Consider the following 7,158-nt stretch of genomic DNA (forward strand, 5'->3'; position numbering starts at 1 on the left):
TAATTTAATTAATCATTAAGATTTAAAATATATATGTATATATATCATTCTAAATTAAACTATAAACCATATTGAATAAATAAATATTTTAGTTTCAAAATTTACTTTGAATAATTTTTTTTGATAAAAGTTTTGAACTAACATTGATAAATTTTTATCAATTACTAAAATTATTAATCCCACAATAAAAGTTTTGTTATCAATAATTTAAAGTTTTTGCCATTAAAAATAGGAAAAATGATTGCTGACTACATGAAGTATTGGTTATCACATGGCTAACCATGCAAACTAAACAAATGTATACTTAGCTACACGAAGTATTTATTATGCATGGCAACATCCCTCAACTTTATGATGTTATGTAGTTAGCATCACGAGTTTAATTCTATATCCAAAAAATGATGTGTATGTTAGAGACCGTTTAAATCTCTCGTTACAACAACGAAAATGTGACGTACCTGATGGTAATTTACCTAATTAGATTTTGACCAGTGTTTTAAAATCGTAAAAATATTTTTAACAAAATCTAATTTACAAAATCAAAACAGAGTTTTTCATAAACAAAAATTCCATTCATTTAAACTAAGTAAACCTTTCATATTAGATTCTTATTATTTGATTATTTTTATTCTTAAAAGTATATAATTAATAATTATATACGCAAGATTATGTTTGGTATAAGTTGACATCAAATAAGTTTTAAACAAATAAAATTTTTGAGTTAGTAAATTGACAGCAAATAATTTTCATAATTAAAAAAAATTCAAAGAATTATATATCCCACAATTAATCAAACAAATTACAATTTTTTTTAGTAAAACTTCATAACAAAACAGATTAAAATAATTTTAAAAAAATAAAACAGAGTAATAAAAATAAAAATAATAGAATTATAATTATATAGTTTTAAAAGACACTAAAATAAAAATGTTAAAACATTACTTATTAAAAGTTCATAACAAAACAGATTAATATAAATAAAAGAAATACAATTATATAGTTTTAAAGCTACAAATAAAAATGTTAAAACACTATACTTATCATGTTAAAACATATTGATTTTGTAAATTAGATTTTGTTAAAAATATTTTTACGATTTTAAAACACTGGTCAAAATCTACTATAGTCGGATGAGTCATATTTTAATTGTGGAAACAAGACATTTAAACGATCTCTAACATCCACATAGGTTTTTGGATAAATGAAATTAAACTCGTGATGTTAACTACATAACATCATAAAGTTGAGGGATGTTGCCATGCATAATAAATACTTCGTGTAGCTAAGTATACATTTGTTTAGTTTGCATGGTTAGCATGTGATAATCAATACTTCATATAGTCTCTTAAAAATACACATGATAAAAAAAACATATGAGTAGAAATCATCATTTTAAAAAAAATAAAAAAATAAAATAGACATTAATATTAAAAATATACTATGTATGTTAATATCATTTAAATTTAATTACATATCCTATCAAATTTTTTTAAAAAAATGTTTGGATTAATAAAATTGATTTATACGTTCGCACCAATTTAATTATATATGTAATAGTTACTGACTTTTAATTATTCAATGTATATTTATTATTTCATAATATGTAAGAACATATAATATATAAAATAATTTATATATATAATGTTTATCCCGCGCAAGTCGCGGATCTTAATCTAGTTATTATTGTTATCTGAAACGATGAGGCTGCCTTGGTAATCGCACACTTCCTCTATAAAAGGGACGAGGAAAAACTTTCTTTCTCAATTTTTTGCTTTCAACCAAAAACTCTTTCTTCTTGCTTCTCTCTTCTTTCTCTCTCTAGTTTCGATAGCCGTTCATTACTCGTTGTACGTCGCCTGAAGAGAGACAAGGTGAAGGAGATCGTTGAGTCTTGTGACGCAGATGTGGACCTATCCGGTGCGTGGTCCCATTCCCGCTGTTGACCCACGCAAAGAACACCGTCCGGCTCTGAGGGATGTTGCTGCATTGGATTTTAATCAGAAGCAGTTAGTAAGTTTTGCCAAGGAACAAGCCCAGATGAAGGATTCTGGTGCGATACTAGCACGAGTTCGTCAGCTCGAGGAACCAACGCTGAAGAGAGGCATACCGATGAATGTCGTTGTAATAAATTTTGAACCCTAGAAAAAGACAAGAGAACAACCTCTAATGTTGTCTTCCAACAAAAAAATTCCGGAAGCTAGCAGACGAAACATGAATTTTGTATGGATTTTCTATATTCTGGGTGATGGGAGTCTGAATTTATAGTGAGATGGTGATGGGAAACCGGAGTTACTTACAACTTTACAGCTTCACCAAATCCAGCTGATACACAAGCACTTAATGCATGTCGTCTATCTAGTCATAGGCGTCATCATTCATCGTTAAGTCATTGATATCTCTAATATCTTTAAGAGCATGATTATTGGAGGGTTTGGAGTTCTTAATGGAATATAAAAACATGTCACTTAACTTTTATTTAAGAGCCGGTTTTTATTTTTATTTTTTTAGTCAAAAATTAAGAGACTGAATTCTTATATTCCGGTAAGAACCCCAACTTAATAACCTCCTAATAATCATCCTCTACCACGCTTTTCGTATTTTCTTATTCTATAATAGAATATTAACGTTATTATCCACAGATGGTTTGGTAAAATCACAAATCAAACCGATTATGGTTTGAATCACAATTCTTTATAGTCGATGATGAACTGGTTTGTTCAACTGTTTTCGATCAAATTTATCTTTTTCCGTTTCTTATCCACAAAATTAATATACTACTCAGGCAAACATGGGACCACCAAGTGTACACGTGTAAAACACTCAATCTAGCCTTCTACGACACCATATACTCAGCCTATATTCAAACGTTATTCAATTCTTTGTCCGCGCTACGCGCAGATTATATCTTTAAATTTATTTTTTATATATTTAAATTGCTTAGCATAGATTGAAAGACAGAAGTTGAGTTTTAGATTTTATATAGAAATAGAGATTTAAAAAAAAACAATGATAAAATTGTTTAAAATGTAAATAAATCTAAGTATCAAGTTGTGTAGGATAGAGAATAATAATCCGAATGATGCATGAATTAAAGTCACTCTGTGCTGCATGCTTTTGCACGATCTCTTATTCGCCCTTTGAAATGTTTGATGTAATCAATTGATTTGTTAAAGTAGAAATTTGTTGCTGGTGATGAACTGAGTAGTAGTTTGCCTGAAAAATATTGGATATTATTGTTCTGTTGATAAAAAAAAATTAAGATATGTATTATTTTTTGATGTGTTTAATAAAATTATTTACCTTGGAAAAGTTTAAGAATTATGCTTGTGATGATGACAACTTTAAATTTTCTATTCTTTTTGCTTTGTAGGATGCTAAAATCTGCTGCTTGTTTGTCGCATAGTATGAGTTTAACCATTGTCGACCTAAGATAGAGGTGTATGTATGAAGAGAATTATGATTTCGTTTTTACCTATTGTGTTAGACTTACCTGTTCAACCGTAGACCAATCGTGGCATCAGTATTGAGTTCTGGGTGGTACGGATTTCTTTTTTGTATTATGAGTATCTGTCCGACGACATCTGCACATTGATTTTGAGTTAGAATAAACATCCATGTTTGTTTAATTGATATTGGGCTGACTTACTTACCTGGTAAGTAGATGGGTGTAGTGGCCAAGCGCAATAGATTTTTGTAATTCTAAGGAGAGAAATTGTGAACTGGAAATATTGGACCGATGTCTGTAACTTTCAATGTTATTGTCTTTTGGTCAATCTGAATGTAATACGGCAGTTGGGTGAGTTTTCGATGTCGTGAATTATGTATGACAGAAAATCCTGAAAATTCATATATATCTGCCTCAGTTAAATTTTTTGGGTAATTTGGCTGAATGTTTCGGTAAGCCGATCTTCTAATAGTTGTCCCTGAATGTGAACAAATTTTGTTGTGCTGAACCAATTAAGTAAATAGTGAGTAGTTTAAATCAAATATGGTGGATTGGAAAATACATATATATGCATATGTTAAAGTTAATAAAATGTTTACGTGGTGGTCGTAGCAGATGAAGCCGATGCAAATTTGAGTATTATCTGTTTGGTGTTTTCTGATGTCCCAAACACTTCTTATACATACCGTGATAGGGCGCACTGAAATCCCTTTCTGAAGTTGATAGATTCTTTGAAGAATGTGTTGCATGTGAGATGTCACTGTAAAACATGCGATTTTAATTAATGGCATACATTTTTTAGAATTTTACAAAAGAAACTATAAATTGTAATAAGATACTTGTATTTCCAACTATAATTATTACACACAGGGATATATTTTCAAAATTAACTTGTTTGGTCCTACGAAATATATAATAGCCAGACAGTTAAAATATATATTTCCTAACAGATTAATGCTATCAAAACAAAACTTATAATTAGTATTACTGAAATGTTCTTTTATTTTTCATATATATGTAGTTGTTTATAATATTTTATAATTACAGGAAAAATAGATAAATAATATTTAAGTATATTGAGTTTTTTTGTTTCAAAAAAATATTTAGTTAACCCTATATATAAGACAAATAATAATATAAGAAAAATATAATTATATAATTATTTTTTAAAAAAATAATCACATTGTAACTGCGCATCTTAAGAGATATTAAAAGTTTAAAATAAAATTTAACAAAAAATATCTTTACATATCAACAAAGGAAAAATAAATTATTAATTCAATATTATTATATTAATTTGGGTAATTTGGAATCAGACACTTTAGTTTATTTTTTATTTTATTGTGCACACAATCTATCTCTAATTCCGCATAATCTTTCTAAAATTATTTATTTATTTTTACTGACATATACTCTTTTATTACATTGTACACACAATATAATATGAATTATACTTAAATTTGCGGGCAATGAATAATTTAAATCAATATCATTTATTTATGTAATAAAAATTAAGTGATGTATTTTTGTAGTGTATTTTTGTAAATTATACATAATCTTTCTAATACACATACAAATCTAAGGCAAAAATCAAACGACATAAAAATAACAAAAGTAATAATAATTTTATTATGTATAATAAAAACATCTTAGTTGAATTGAAAAAGCAAATGCTATCTAATATATTCAAATAATAATCAAATAGTAGAGATATTATACATCCAAAATTAGTACAATGGTTTAGGTATACATATCACCATTGGTTTTAGCCATTTAGATATGTGGTTTGAGTTTTTTTTGTCATCGGTCAAAGTGTTATTATGATGCGTTTTGTCACATACATAACCATTTTAATATCATTGGTTTAGTCTACTATTTTATGGTATGGTTTAGTTAAAACCAATATGGCCCGGTGTTTGATTTTGTTCTCGATTTGGAACATACATGATCTATGGGATCTATGTGTCAGAGGTTCACCAGTACATAGTTAAAAAAATAATTTTTTTAACATTCATAATCTATGGTATATAGGGTATTCATAAGTTACACAAAAAAAGTATGTAAATTCATAGAAAAAGAAAGTTATTGTCAGAATATTAGAACCAGTAGGTTGAACCATGTAATAAATATGTATACGTAATCTATGGTATATAGGGTATATAGGGTAATAAATAGTTGAACCATGTAATAAATAGTTCAAAAATGAAAAAAAAAATTTAACATTCATAATCTATGGTATATAGGGTATGCATAAGTTACACAAAAGAAGTATGTAAATTCATGGAAAAAGAAAGTTGTTGTCAGAATATTAGAACCAGTAGGTTGAACCATGGAAATAATAATATATGAAAACTCCAGCTTCTATTATATGTAGTAAATAAAAAAAATACTAAAATCCAATTCTTTCTATAAAATCAATACACATGTATACATCACTTTTATGATAATTTTTGGAATCATTAATAAAAAATACTAAAATACAGTTCTTTCTATAAAATCAATACCCATGTATACATCACTTTTATGATAAATTTTGGAATCATTTATAAAAAATGGTAATGTATTCGTAATATGTGAGTGTTTATAAAATTTAATACCGTAAAAGATAGTGCAGAAAAATATTTTAAAAAGTTTATCATATATTAAAAATTAATATTTAGTTAATTATTAAATATTTCATAAAAATAAAAATAATTTATTCTAATGGTGTTTGAATTGATAATATAAGTATATACTATTTATGTAAAATTATTAGGCATGCGATTGCAAACAAAAGATCTATCATTCATACAAAGAAAAAGGAATTCATATGATATTACAGTTGTCTTACCTACAAAACTATAATAGTATAGTTATTTAACTTTTTAACATGAATTTTATAACATCGACTATATAGATATATATTCTTACTTTTCGTTCTTAATCTATACTATATAAAAGTTGAGGCTATAAGCCATCGAGATCGTCCACATAGGATTTAAACGACCAATCGTAGTATGACAAATTATTATTTAAGTTTACTATTTTTAAAAATGTTAATATTACCAAAAAAATGTTTATTTCAAAATAAAATATAAATCAATATCGAATAAGGTAAATTTACAAAAATATAAATACTATATTAAGTTAACATAATGTTTAATATTTTTCGAAAATTAAAAAATAAATAACGAAAAAAATAATTAATTTAAAAATACAAGACTTTCAAACAAGTATAACTATATAAATCTAAATTTAAACTCATGATTTTCAAAGTTTAGGTTATATACTATTGAAAATATTCAAACTAACATATACTATATATAAGTTGATATTATAAATCATTGAGAATGTTCACATATTATTTTAAAGCACCAAAAATATACCAAATCGTTTTTCAATTTGGTATTTCTAAAAATGTTAATATTACGAAATTTTTTATTTCAAAATAAAATATAAATAATTATCAAATAAGTTAAACTTACAAAGTTAAAAACATCATGTACAAATCTATACTATATAAAATAAAGTTTCAAAAATTAACATAAAAATAACAAACAAATATAATAGTTAATTTAAAAATGCAATACTTTCAAACAATTATAACTATATAAATCTAAAACACATGATTTACAAAATTTAGGTTATATACTGCTGAAAATATTCAACAAAAATATGTACTATATGTAATTTTATGCAATAAATCATTGAGAATATCCACATATTATTTTAAA

Source organism: Brassica oleracea, chromosome C4 (assembly GCF_000695525.1).
Source record: "Brassica oleracea var. oleracea cultivar TO1000 chromosome C4, BOL, whole genome shotgun sequence".
Lineage (NCBI taxonomy): Eukaryota > Viridiplantae > Streptophyta > Magnoliopsida > Brassicales > Brassicaceae > Brassica > Brassica oleracea.